The sequence below is a fragment of the Crocuta crocuta genome, unplaced genomic scaffold (assembly GCF_008692635.1).
Source record: "Crocuta crocuta isolate KB4526 unplaced genomic scaffold, BGI_CrCroc_1.0 scaffold306, whole genome shotgun sequence".
NCBI classification, from domain to species: Eukaryota; Metazoa; Chordata; class Mammalia; order Carnivora; family Hyaenidae; genus Crocuta; species Crocuta crocuta.
The window spans coordinates 1,451,470-1,466,132 of NW_027529630.1; the positions used below are offsets into that span (position 1 = coordinate 1,451,470).

Consider the following 14,663-nt stretch of genomic DNA (forward strand, 5'->3'; position numbering starts at 1 on the left):
GATTAAACTCCATCACCCCAATCCTGCCATGTCCTTCCCTCAGCCTCCCAATGCCCTGATAGGAAGGAGAATCACAGATCTTCCCTCAGTCTGTCCTGTGCACCTACTATGTGCTCAGCTCAGTCCAACCTCAGAGCGGGGGGTCAGTGAAGGCCAGAATAGGAAGCCCCGTACCCCAGCATCTCTGAGCAGTTATCCAGGTCCTGCTGTCCCCAAACAGGCAGAGGAATGTCCCTCCTCAAATCACAGGGGCTGAGAAGGGATGGAGGGAAGCAGGAAGAAATGAGCCCATACGTTGTCCCCTCTCCAAGAAGGCAAGTGCCAGGCATTCCTTAAAAGTAACTCATTCAATCCTCTGAGAAACCCCATAGGATCAAAATTATTATTCCGTTTTACACACACCTGGATATTCTCTCTGCCTACATCTTCCCAGCCAATCCCATTCCCTCCTCCGGGAAGTTTTCAGGATGCCCCATCCCACATTCAGCCTCCTTCCCCTGAACTCGCAATGATGGTGAGTGAGGGTCCTGGTCTCTCCAGTCAGACTGGACTGCTGGCTCCTCCAGCCACCAGGAGCTGTGGAACGTAGACTGGGTGGACCCTCCCATCCCGGCACAGCTTCCTGCAACAGGAAGACCAAGTCTATTAGGATAGGCTGGAGCTGTCCCTGGTCCCGAACTCTCCCCAGCCAGTCTCTGGAAGTCTGGTCTTTCTCTGTTCTAAGTCATCTGTTCCTCAGCTTGGGGGAGAGAGGCCAGTCCCCACCTGAGAGGCACCCCTGCCCTCCACTCCTTCATCCACAAACCTTGAAACAAGGACCCATTTGGAGTAGGAGAATGGGAATGAAACTAATAGGCACTCACTCAACAGACATTAATTGAACACCTACTATGTATGGCCCTGTGAAGAGAGCTTCTTCTTCACATAAAATCGTGAACAAAACAGACCTAGTCCCTGTCTTTTTGGAGATTTTTGTCCTGTTAAGTCAGCACTGGAGTTTGCATTACACACATTAACCCACTTGATCCTTACAATATGAATGAAGACGATGTTGTTATGCCCATTTGACAGTGAAGGAAACTGAAGCTTGGGGTGACAAAAGAAACACACAGCCAGTAATCAGTAAAGGCAGGAAGGCGGATCACAGACCCAGTCCCTGACCTCAAAGAGTTTGTAATCTAATTTACCTGTCCCCAGTTCTCCAATAAGCACCTCTGGAAAGTGTTCCTTGAGTCTGATCTGAATCCCTCCTGCGCAGCTCTGACTTGGCCTCTCTTTGTTGAGACCTCAGTGGGGTGGAGGATCGGCTTTCATCTCCTTGCAGACACCTGGGGTGCTTCCAAGAGCTCCAGCCTTTTCTCCACCCCCACCTTGCACAGAGGCCTCCCCCCTAGGAGGGAATGAGGTGTGTGCTCTAAAAATACCTTAATCCCTCCCTGCTCTCGCTCTAATTAAGCTGAGTGAGTCACTACTTTAAGTAATTTATTGCTAGTTACATAATTGCTTTAATATTTGGTTCTAGAAATGAGGAACAAAAGTGCCCCCTTCTTTTCAAGGAATTGCTAATCCACGGAGGGGTTTATAGCCCCCAGATAGGAAGAGATGTGGAGTCCTCTCTGGCAGGCCCCTGCTGCAGTCTGGACCAACACATAGCCATTCCCATCAGGGTCCCAGGGCTCACCTGATCAAGAGGCAGGTGTGTGGGAACACCAACTCTCTACTTTGTCACATACTCTGTGCATTTCTGAGGCCACCACTCCCAACTGACCCAGCCCTCAGACCCAGAGTCTGCCCTCAGGAGATCATGGCCTGAGCATCCCTTCCCCTCCTTGGCCTCATTACCTCTGCCAGTCCACAGGAACCAAGACCCAGAAAGGGCAATCAGTTCCTTGGCATCTCCCAGCATATTAGAAGCATCCCCAGTCAATGTGCCCAGGCTGGCAGCTCAAGGAAAACCCAGGACCTCTCATGGCCCTGTAAAAAGTCACCCCTCCCCAAAAAGATTGGCTGCAAAGGGCACAGGGAAGTTTGGGGGAATACTATTCTATTCTTGATTGAAATGGTAGTTCTATGACTATATACATTTACTAAAACTCATCGAATCATAAACTTTAAATTGGTGATTTCATTGTATGTAAATTATACTTCAGTAAGATGGACGTAAAAAATTAAATTTAAAAAAAGAAGTCACACCCCCACCTTCTCCCCCCCATAGATACCAGCAGTGCAGGCTCAGCAGCCATGCAGAAACTGAGGAGGGGAGGTGCAAAGAACCAGCCAGGGAGGGCACATAGTAGGTGTTCACAGGGATGTTTGTTTCACTCAGTTCCAATTAGCAAGGACTCACTGGGCACCTCCTGGGTGCACTTGCACATCCTTGATCTCATTAGCTCTCCCTCAGCTCTCACACAGCCCAAAGGGGAGCCAAACTACATGCCAAGTACATCACACACTTGTCTCATTTAATCCTTGCAGCAGCCCTAATGAGGTGGGCTCTATTAGCATCCCCCTTTTACAGATGAGGGAACAAAGGTGGCAGAACTCACACATGTCCTGCTGCCAATAAGTGGAAGAGCTGATACTTGAACCAGTAGAGTGTCCCCAAGGCTTGTGCTCATAACCACTCCCCTCTACACTTCCCTTTATCAAACTAAGTGGCATGGCTTAGGAGACCACGAATGGAGGATGTGCCTCTGAACGCAGGCCTTGAATCTGAGGTTCTCCCTAGGCTTAGAAGCATAAACAGGGCACATCCAAGCGAAGAGGGTGAATGAGTGAGCATGTGTGAGTGCAAAGAGGTGGCAAGACCCAGGGCTGGCTTTAGGAAGGAGGGAACTGGGTTGGGCAGCAAACCTAGAAGAAACACAAAAGAAATCAGGCAGAAGTCTAAAAAAAATGAGGCAGAGGACATCTGGCTAAAATGCCTGCTCAGGCTCTGAGCAGCCAGGGCTCTTTGTTGTTATTCCTAACTTAGTCCTCGCCCCCCAGCATTTGTCTTTGGTTTCTCAGCCCCAATCGCCTGTCACAACCACAGTCACCACCTCGCCAGGCACAGGCAAAAGTTTCATCCCCAAACTTGTCAAAGACTGGTTGGAAAACAGGGATGCTGTGTAGCAGGGCAGAGCTCCAAGGTTGGGGAGTATGGAAGAGACACCAAGACCTAAAGAATGATAGGAATTAACCCCGTGAAGGGAGGGAGCATCCAGGAAGAGTATTCCAGACAAAGGAAGAGCATATGCCCAGAGGTCAGAGAGGCTGGCTGCACAGTGAGGGGAACCAAAGTTAGCTGCGTCTGGCTTCCTGATGGGCAGTCTGTATTTATGCCAAGTGTGTGCGTTTCTGTGTGCTGAATCCACATCTGTGTGTATACCTGGGTTGAAATGTCAGGGCTTTTTAAAAACATTTTTTATGTTTATTTATTTTTGAGACAGAGAGAAACAGAGCATGTGTTGGGGAGGGGCAGAGAGAGAGGGAGACACAGGATCTGAAGCAGGTTCCAGGCTCTGAGCTGTCAGCACAGAGCCCAATGCAGGCCTTGAACCCACAAACTACCAGATCATGACCTGAGCTGATGCTCTACCAACCAAGCCACCAGCCCCTTCTCTCTCCTCTTTCTCTGACCCTACATGCGCTCGCACACACTCTGTCTCTCTCTCAAAATAAATAAGTAAACATTAAAAAAAAAAAAAAGATTTCTCTGGTCTCTGTTCCTCAGTATATATTGATGTCTGTGTTATATGTGTGCTCATTGTGGGTCTCTCCATGCTTTGTACTGTGGTCTGCTTCTTTGTATGTGGGCTTCTGTGTCTGCTGAGTGTTTTTCTCCTTGTTTGTTTCTCCATGCCTGAAGCTGTATGTTTGTGGCTGGGACACTTGGTCACTTGGCTCAGGCAGCTAGAACCAGAAGCCTGGGGCAGGAGGGTGCTAGAGTTGAAGTCTAGTTGTACACAATAGCACCTCATGATTGTCAAGCACTTAGTGGAGTGGAAGGCTGCACCGGAGATGCCAATTAATGCTGATAATGAGTCAATGACCTGAGGCCCAGTGGAGGCTGAAAGTGGGTCCCCACTGGCACACTGGCACATGGATGAGTTGGCTGGGCCAAAGCCCATAACTGCTCCCCAGCACCAGGAGGGAGCCATCTCATCCACTCATTTCCTAGGGGGTCTAAGGCCCGGGCTCTGGACAGCAAGAGGAATTGAGATCAAACTCCAGGATAAAGGTCTTTTTTTTTTTTTTTTGAGAGAGAGAAGGCACAAATGAGTGAGGGGCAGAGAGAGAGAACACCACAAGGGGGGAGGGCGGGGAGGTGGAGGGAGAGAGAGAGAAGTGGGGCTCACCCAAAGCGGGCTCGTGTTTTTTTATCCAGAATGGGACTTGAGCTCACCCGATGTGGGACTGAAACTCAAGAACCATGAGATTATGACCTGAGACGAAGTCAGATGCTTAACGACTGAGCCACCCAGGCGCCCCACAATGAAGTCTTAAAAGGGAGGATTTTATTAGACTTGGCAGTGGGCAAGTCATAAGCATTATCAAGAGACAAGGCGGCAGTGCCACAGCTTTGCTCTTGGGGGCTACGGTCTGCAGCGTGGCTTATAGCTGCCATGGACAGATGCTCTGGGGTGTGGAAGCCACAGGCAGGATGAGGCAGGGAGGGGTGACCTGGAAGAGAGTCTAGAGTTGTCACCCATCCTTGCATTAGTGGGTGGATACTGCAGAACTAGGGCCATAGCTCAGATGGGTGAGCAGAGGGTTGGGGACTGTCACTCCTCTTCTGACCTGTCTACAGTTTACTTGTCCTCAGACACCTTCGATGCAGCCATCTTGCCTCTCACCTGGGTCTCCACACCAGCCTCCTCACTAATTCACCCTTCACTTGGGACTTCCTAAATCCAAAGCCAGCCATGACCCTGCTTACGCCGTCCCTGGTGTCCCTGCATGAGCTGGGCCCCCACCACGGGCCCTTCCTCCAGCCCAGCAGCACTGGCCCTGCCACCTCGACTTCCTGCTGTTGTTCTTCACACCTTGGCTTGTGCAGGCTGTTTGCCTAGAATCACCCTCCTCTCCTCCCTCACCTGGAAAACTCACATTCATTTTTCAGGGCTGAGACCCAGTGCCACCTCCTCAGGAAGTCTCTGAGCAGCAGCCCCAGTGTGGGCTTTCCTCCTCCCCTGCACTCACCCCATAAGGGTTATTGCCTGCCTCTAACAAAGGGGAGGGCAAGGACTGTCTGGTCCATCTCCATGGGCAGGGTGACAAGCACAGGGCAGGGCATACGAGGGCACCGCTGAGGAGGGGTGGGGTCAATGAGCAGATGGCTCAGCACACTGAATCCTGAGAATGACATTCTTCAGCAGCCCTAGCACAGATCAGGTAGGGAGCAGGGCAGTCATGGCAGAAGTAGCTCCAACCCAAGAACAGACAGCTAGGTGCCTGGGGATGCACTCAGAAAGCACTAGTGGCAGCTGGGTCCCACCCAGCTTCAGAGAACACAACAAAGTGTATGTGCAGAACAGCTTCAGAGAACACAACAAAGTGTATGTGCGGAAGCAGGGCCTGGCTTCTGGCTCCAGCTCTGAGACTGACTAGCTGTGAGACCTTGGGAAAGTTGGCACCCTCTCTGGGTTTCAGGTTCCCATCACCCATTTGTCCCTTGTCCCTCCAGACCTCCAATCGTCTCCTTTGACAGGTCTGCAGAGCAGCCCTTTATCCATGGCACTGGCTCCCAGATCTGCAGCACTCTCTTTGCCCCATGGGCCTCATGGACGCTAGTCCAAAGGACTTCGTTGGGCCCTGTGGCTTCCCTTCATCCTGCTCTGTCTCCAAGATGCTTGCTTCATCAAACTGCCTTCAATTAAACCGCATAAGTGTGTCATCTGTTTCCCCTCTACAAAACAGTGCGAGCTCCTTAAAGGATTGTTGAGGTGATTAAACAAGGTAATTTGAAAAATATAAAGGGCACTCTATAATCGTTAGTTGTCTCCATCTAGTCCACAGACTGCTCCCTACTTGGAGTTTTAAGATGACTGAATTCTCTGGCATGGGAAGGATGCAGTGCCCAGCTATCCGCTTCTCCTTTCTTCTCCCCAGTCTCTGCCCAGCCCACAGCACCAGAAAGCCTCTGCCCCTGTGCCACCCAGAGCCCAGCTCTGAGCCTCTCATTGGGTCTCCAGCCTTAGAGCCCTGCACTACTCGGCCCAAAGGAAGCTAGCTGCCCGTCTGCTCCCTTTCTACCAGCGCTGCCAGCAAAGCCACCGTTTCCAACCCATGGCACACCCAACCCCACCGGTGTCTTCAAACCCAGCCCCCTGCCTCCCATCCCAAACCTCCTGGAACACAATGTCTCTCCAGTTTCCCAGGAGAGTGGATCTCCCTGCTTCCACTTTCTGCCCAGGTCAAGCACTGTGGGGGCTCAAGCTTCCCCATACTGACTGGATGCCTTCTCTGGTGCCTCCATGACGGCTACAGTTTGAAGGGACTTCAGAGAGTTCGCAGCCAACTTCTCTGCCAGGACAGGAGTCTCTCCTGCAGTCTCCCCAACCAGGCTGCCCAGCGGCTCCCCTCCTTCACACCTCCCTGCACTATGGACAGGAAGCTCATCCCTCCCCCTTAGGGGTGCCCCTTCCCTGTGGGACTGCACGCGCCCTCTCACTGAGCCAAGCTGAGCTCCCAGGACTCCTGCACAACCCCAGATCTGCTCCAGTACTAAAAGCCCAAGGAGGGATTATGGGGAACGCCTTGGATGTTACAATAGCAGAAACCTAAAAAAGCATCTGATGCAAAGATGAGGCCCCTCCCCGGATCCCACTCCACTGCTGTACTCCTCTCCATGGAACCACCATGCTCCATGGAACGACAGACTTCACAAGTTCCCAGAAGGAGCCTCACAGCAGGCAGACACTCTGCTAGAGACTTCAAAGGAAGCATCTGAGGCCTAGAAGGAGTGGAAATGCCCAGGTGCAGGACGTGGCCTCATGCCAAAGAACTGGATCTCTACTCTGAGCTCCCCATCTGCTCCAGATGCTGGAGAGAGAGGCTGTCTAGGCCAGACACACCCCTCTTTGTGCTCCAAGACTTGCCATCTCACCCTGGATCCTGCTGTGTGATGCTGAGTCAAGCATTACCCCTCTCTGGACTTCAGGAGCTGCATCTATACAGGAGGACTGGGCTGGGAGTCCCTGGAAAGCTTAGTGGGGTGCAGGTATGGCCATATCCAGCATCTCCATGTGATGGAGATGGGTCCTGGGTACTGGCTTGCTCAGCCTCAGCTTTAATACAAGACACCATGTTCCTCTAGGGCCCTGACTGCTAGTAGGGGGTTCCAGCCTCTCCTGACAGAAGCCCAGCCCCCACATGACAGCCCCTCCAGCCCAAGTCCATACACGTCTTGTCTCTACCTTCAGGCAGAGGACTCAGGAGAGAGTTTTGAGTATCCAGACCTTGGGCGTGGCTTTGCCAGGTCAGTGCCTTCACACACATTCACTCATCCATGCCTTTACACTCAAACATGGACAGCCACATACACGGAGATACACACTCACATAGAGTTTTATTAGAACGTGTACATAACACTATATACATAGGTGCACACACTCATGTACACGTAACCATTTACCAATAACCAGGCATAAAAATAGACATTCACATATTCATACATATGAATATGTCCACACTTTTATACAAACACTGACCCACACACTCTTACACTCTCAGATCCATAAACACACATGCACAACTGGAAGCTCACACTCAGGCACAAGTGCACACATACACACAGAAACACAGATAAACCAACCAATCTTACCCTCATCTCAGGATCAAGCAAATCACAATCCAATAGAAACCCAGACTCCAACTGCTTTGTCATTCTAGATCCATTTCCAACTAAGCCTGTCCCAGAACTGTGAAAAGAAAATATCTTGTCCCCTTGCTTAATACCTTCAAAGTGTCTGTTCCTGCTGTGTGGAGTCCAGTCTGTCTGCAACCCTCCTTCCTCCCTGTGCCATTTCAGTAGGGCCTTCTCACCCTGGGCCGGTAGAGGTGAAGAACAATGGGCTACCCTTGCTCCACCCTTCACCTCTGTTCTTTTTCCAGCCTTTCCCTCCCTCTGGCCTTTCAAACACAAGATCAAGGCTGCAACTGACTGTGTGTGGTAGCACCCCCCGCTGGAGACAGGTGGCATTACAGCACAGCTCTAAGGTTCATAGTCCTCACTCCCCAGGCTAGGGTGGAGGGGAGAAGGGTAGAAGGAGGAGAAAGGAGAGGAAGAGGAGGAAGAAGTTGGGAAGAAGTGTGAGCAAAGTGCTAAGAGCACCATGGATGGACTTTGGAAGCCTCAGGCTGTCCTAACCATTCAGCCCAGACTGCAAGATCAATCTTTCCAAAGTCAAGCTCTAATCAGGCCTGTCCCTGCTCAAAAGTCCTGGGAAGATCCTGGTGGGCCATGGTAAAGAGTCCAAATTCTCAGCCTGGAATTAATTATCTGGGGTCTGCCTAGTCCACCTCTTAGCCTCATATCCCAAGGGGCTCAGCCTTTGCCTTCTGTTCCTCGAGGCAGGTCTTGTTTCCTCTGGTCCTCTGCCGAGATGCCTAATTGTCTATATCTTGCCTGTCCTTCAGTGCCTGGCCTTTGCCATCTGTAACAATAATCCATGGAAAGAGCAGGAACTTTGGGGGCAGACAGACATGTGCTCCAAGCCTGGCCCCATCAGTCACTGGCTGAATACCTCTGGACAAGTGATTTTCCCTCTAGGTCCTCTGTTTTTTCATCCAGAAAACAGCAGTCTCTTGGGTTTGTGGTGAGGATTAAATGAGATCATAGATGTGAAAACAGTGTTCTGGAAGCTGTAAACTTCTGTGTAGATGTGTGAAGAGTCCTAATTATGGCTTAATCCTTTTATCCCTACCCCCACCTGCAGTCCCCAACATGCAGCAGGCGGAGGGGTCCCCTAAGGTGGGATTGAGGCTGCTCGACTCCTGGGCCCTGCACCCCCCAGCACCCTCCAGGGCCTGTCTCCTGCCTGCCTCAGCAGCAGGGTGTGGATTTGGATGCAAGGAGGCCATACTAACTGTATTTACTGCAAATTCATGTCAGACTACAACTCCCAGAACGACTCACAGAGCGCCATGGGTGTGGCCACTGGCTTAACCTCTTCCTCACGGGGGGCCTTGCCGCCATTGTATTCCCTGGGGGATTAGTCCCAGACCGGTCAGGGCAGCTGAGGGAAGTGGTCACATGTCTCTGAGGGCCCTTGGCCCCTCCCACAGAGCATCCACACTGCTCACCATTCCCACCACCGCAGCTCCATTTCAGACCTCCTTGTGTCTCCCACATGATGACAGCTTCTGGGCTCTTAGCTCTGGTCTCTCCCCCTCCAGGCCCCCACTGAATCTTTCTAAAAGTGTAGGTGAGTGTGGGTGGTTTATAATGGCAACAGCTAACCTTCATGAGCACCTGCTGCATGCCTGCCATGAAGCTCTCCACTTCCAGATTCTTCATGGTGATCCTGCCAAGACAGCATTATTATTCCCACTCCACTATTCATGTGGGGTTCAGAGAAGGTAAGTAGCTTGCCCAGGACCACACAGCTACAGAGTAATGGTGCTGCTATTTGAACTTCCACCTGTCTACTGCCTTCTCTGTCTATTCTCAAAGCCTCCTCTGGCTTTGAATCCAGGTAGCCATCTAAAGAGTGAGAACCCAGAAGCCTCAGGGTCCACATATTTCAGCAACTACACTGTTGGGAAGTCCTCCCAGATGTCTGACTTAAATCCCTTCTGCTGCATCAAGCCCCACTTGCCCCCTGTTTTTCAGAAAGGGCAGTGAGAAGGGTGACTTCAGGGAATTCAAGAAGTGGGTCATGTCACTGGGGACCTGGCCTTTCCCAGGGAGCGGGCAGCTGAACAATGGGAGTTAAATGTGTTGAAAACATCCGTTACTAAATATATCGACTTCCCGAGAAGATGGGGCTGCTGACAGGGAGCCCATGATCCCCGACCGAGAGGCCATAATCTTGTGGCTCAGACAAGCTAGGGCAGTCGAAGCAGCAGATGAGGCTGTTCTGGTTGGGGGGCTGGGGCAGAGGGGGTGGGAGGCCAGCATGGAAGGGGGTGATGTCTCATCCTCCCAGACAAAGCTGCCAAGCCTAAGCTGGCTTATTTGCATATTACTTTGCATTCATTTGCATGGCACTTTCTGGAAGGGGCTCACATTCAACTGCTGCCTCTCCCCCATTTTCAGAGTCTCTGTTCACTGAACATCCCATTCTCAAGCAAGGAGGAGCTACTCAGCAGGCCCTGATGGGGGCACTGGGAGGGACCAAGAAGTTGCAAATTCACAATGATGCCTACATGTCAAAGGTGCTGGGGGCACCTTGGCTACAGAAAGTGCTTCCTATAGTCTAACCTCAATTCCCTCACTTCTTTCTTTCTCCTCCTCTGCCCGTCTTCCCCTACCCTTGCACTTCATGCTTAGGCCACTCTGAACTCCTATAGTCCTCACATAAACGAAACCATGCTTGCTTTCCCCTCGAGGCCTTTTGCACATGGTATTTACTCTTTCTGTGGGACTGTCAATTCTGCCTTAAGAAGTGACTCTTCCTTCTAAGGCCAGCTCCAATAGCCCCTCCTCTTCAATACCTTCCCCTGCCACTGGCAGAGGTAGGGGAGATCATGGGCCTCCCTCCATGTGGTCATTGTTCTGTCTATCTCCCCGCAAAGCTGGTACATTTGGGTGGGTAGCAACCTAGTAAATGCCAGATGAATGAATGAATGAATCCTGATCCCCCTCTCCCTCCCCTGTTTCTCTCAGCCCTGCAGTCCCCCTCTCCCTGGATGACTTCCCTCACCTGCAGGAGGGGCAGAAGTGGAGAGTGCCTCAGTCTCCAGCTCTCCCTCCTGTCCTGGAAGACTTCCCCCTCATGCCTATAGCCCACTCTCACAAAGTCAGGAGATTCCACACCCCTCTGTGCTGGTAGGAAGTTCTTCCTGTTGTCTACCCTCATTCCCTTTCTTAGCCACGCCTGCTTCCTTATTGTTCCTTTTGGAGAGGGGTCAGGCACTGGATCATCTCAGTTTTACCATCTGTAGTTGGAATAAGGGCTGCTTATCTCTCTCCATTCTCTGCCCAGGATGTGTTCTTACCACTCCTGAACCATTATGTCCCAGCCTGGCCCTGCTTAGGGGGAAAGACAGTGACCCAGGATGGAGAAAGGACACAAGGCCAAGTAGCCAGGCCTTGTAAAGGAGCCCAGGGCAGATGTAACCACTCCAAGGGAAGGGCTGCCCGAGAGGGAAGGGATGAGCATCCTGTCCCTGGGGGTATGTAAGCAGGCCTGGATAGATTTGTGGGCAAGTTGTAGAAAGGTGAAAAGCAACAGCTAGAAGGTGGCCCAGATGTTCTTCATGTCCTCTCCCACTGGGAGGCTGCACTGAGTCTAGGTACCTAGCCCTGTGCTGGGAACCATGAGGAGGTGACTCCTATCTTAGAGTTGCTCCTTACCTGGCTGGGTAAGGACCCCACACAGGGGCATCACAGGGAAAGACCAAGTCTGGGCCACATTTTTTTCTTTTTTAAAGTAGGCTCCCATGGCCAACATGAGGCTCAAACTCATGACCCTGAGATTGAGTCATGTGCTCTACTGACTGTGCCAGCCAGACACCACTGGGCCATATTCTTTTTTTTTTTTTTTTTTAATATTTTTATTTCTAGGAGAGAGAGAGAGGCAGAATGAGCAGGGAGGGTCAGAGAGAGAGGGAGATACAGACTCCGAAATAGGCTCCAGGCTCTGAGCTGTCAGTCAGCACAGAGCCCGACGCGGGGCTCAAACCCACGAACCGCGAGATCATGACCTAAGCGAAAGTCAGACGCTTAACCTACTAAGCCACCTAGGTGCCCCACCACTGGGCCATATTCTTGATGCTGTACTATCAGGGAGACTTCAGGGTGGGCTATGGGGTCAGAGGGAGGGTGGACCAAGGAGGGCTTCCTAGGGGAGGCTTCCTATTCAAAAGCTTTTCCTCAGCAACCAATTCCATGAGGAGAAGCCCAAGCCTCTTTGGAATTTGAGACTACAGAATCTGGCCCTTCCTTCCTCTTCTCTACTCCCTTCTTTATCCTGCCAGCCCAACCCCTTTCTGTCCCTTGATCACACAGAACTCTCTCACATCTACCCATCTTTCCATGCTGTTCCCTCTGCTCTTCCCGTGGGCAATTCCCATCCATCCTTCAAGGTGCAGCTCAAGCGCCTCCTCCTCTGAAGCCCCAGCTTGGTGTGGGCCCCACAGTTTCTTCCCGGGGCTTCCCTCCTCACAGCACTGTTCACACTGCAAGGCTATAGGTTTCCACTTCTGCCTCCCTCATCAAACCAGGGGTCCCTGAGAGCAGGGTCTGGGTCTGGGCCCATTCTGTGTCCCCAGTGACTAGCCCCATGGGCACCAAGCAGGCATTGGAGAGTCGTTGACTGAATCAATGAATGGATGGACGCAGAAATGCAGGAATAGGAGCAGGCCAGGTGGGTAGATTGTACAGGCCCAAGCAGTAGGAGCCTGGGGAGCGCAGGCCTGACCCAACAGCAGCCCGGCTCAGGGTGAGACTCCCAGGCCATTAAGACCGAAGGCGGGTACTGCTGGGAGCTCTGCCTCCCCTATTTGGCTAGATCCCAGCCAAGCCATCAGCAGTCCCTGGGGACAGGAGGCTGGCGTGGGAAGCAGAAAGAGTGGCAGGAGCTGCTTGGTGGGCAGGGGCAACTGGGGGTTGTGGAGAGTATAAAGTCAATTAACCCTCACTGAGCCGACCCAGCTCAGGCAACCAACAGGTCCCCTGCAGGGTCTGAGGAAAGAGGCCGAGGTTTGCATCTGATGAAGAGCTTCAGCCTCGGCCCTGTAGCCAGAGCTGGTTGACAAAGACAGGGCCTCATTTTCCCCATCTGGGAACAGGTGGCTTCATGATGCCCAACCCTCTGCACACTCCGGGGGAATTTCTCCTGCTACCTTGTTGGCCTCAGCTTTCCAAGAGCTTTTCCCTCCAACATCCTGACTCTCTGAGGTCCTGCCACTGCATCTTTCACTGAGTCCAAGCCAAGCCACCTTGACGTCCCCCATCCCATTGTTACCCAAGCCCTCCAACCTCTCCCTTCAGAAAGGCCTGGGTCATCTGCCCCTTGGCCCACTTGGCCCCAGACCTCCCTAATGTCCATGGTGGCCTGGCCTCCACCCTAGCCTCCTTGCCCCATCTCTCTTTTCCAGTTCAACCTAACAGTGCCACTGAGGCAGCTTTCTAAAACCCACAGGATTCTGTCCCTCCATCACACAGAACCTTCTCAGATTCCCTAGGGCCCTCCAGATAAGGCACCAGAGGTCTGGAGTTCAAAGTCCTGTAGGACTTGGCTGCTGCCTACCCCTTCAGCCTCCTCACTGCTCCAGGGATATGCCGGATCCCTACGCAGGGCCTTTGCTTATGCTGCTCCCACTCCACCCCCACCTGTTAGCTTGATCCTGATCTTTATGCTTAATTATTCTCAAGCCATTTTATGTCTAGGAAGCTTAGGAGGCCCCAGAGGGCAGAGCCATTATTGCCTATTTCATTTCTGCATCTCCCCACAGGGTGTAGAATGAATTGTCCTGGGCTCACAGAGGTGGTCGCACATTCAGCCATCCCCGCCCTGCCTCAGTGGGCCACAATGTCCCAGCTGTGTCCTTAACCACCAGGGGAAGGAAACAGCCACCCACGCATAGCTGGATGAACATACACATAAAGACACACACATGTATACCAGCCACACAAGCACCGATACACACTCATGCACACCACCCACACCCAAACAGTTATGCTACACACACACAGCGCAGCACTAATATTCACACACTAACAAACAAGCACACAAACAGGAATGCATATGGAATCAAACACCGTGCTCAATATTGACTCATTTTATTTTGCAGACACAACACACATATTAACATGTATGCCAACATATAAACTCAAACACACACCCACCTACACCTACACATATGACAACCTGCACTCACCCGTGTGCAGATGACCTCTCACAGTCACACGGGGTTGTTCACACATTGTGACAGCCTGCTGCACATCCAGCCACCAAGGACTCTTCAGGCCCTTGCACACCCCCCAAGTCCCCCTTGCACCTCACACCTGCACACACATACACACACCTTCATGTGCAGGCATAGAACTGCTCCTCCACTGACCTGGAGACCCACATCCCTTGCCACCCACCTCAGCAGCCCTCAGATGGCGGAGGGGCACCTCCACAGAACCCCCTACTCCACTCATCTGCACATGTACCCATGCACGTGGATGCACATGAGGCTGATACACAGGGGCCTCATTCAACCAGCCCCATGGCTCTCTCTGGGACAGATGTTTTGGGGTAAAGTTGCCTAAACTAGTGGCTATGAATCCCAGTCTCATGAAAGGCAGTTGTCCACTTATTCATATTCATGTTTGTTTTCTCTCTCTCTCTTCCTCTCTCTCTCTCTCTCTCTCTCTCTCACACACACACACACACACAGGGTCACAGACATCTTATCCTTCTCTGGGTTCTGAATCAGTTTATCTCAGCTCCCCAGAGCTCCTTGGAACTCCCTGTAGACCCCACGCCACCCCCAGCCCCTGAAAGGATGATTTAGGTTCATTA

At 51.9% G+C, this 14,663-nt stretch overlaps 1 protein-coding gene across 1 annotated transcript in view; it reads right to left on the bottom strand.

The window, feature by feature from the left end:
* PDE2A (phosphodiesterase 2A) overlaps positions 1-14,663 on the bottom strand; it is a 94,728-nt gene that overhangs the window by 79,371 nt on the left and 694 nt on the right. The gene's annotated exons all lie outside the window — the stretch shown is intronic.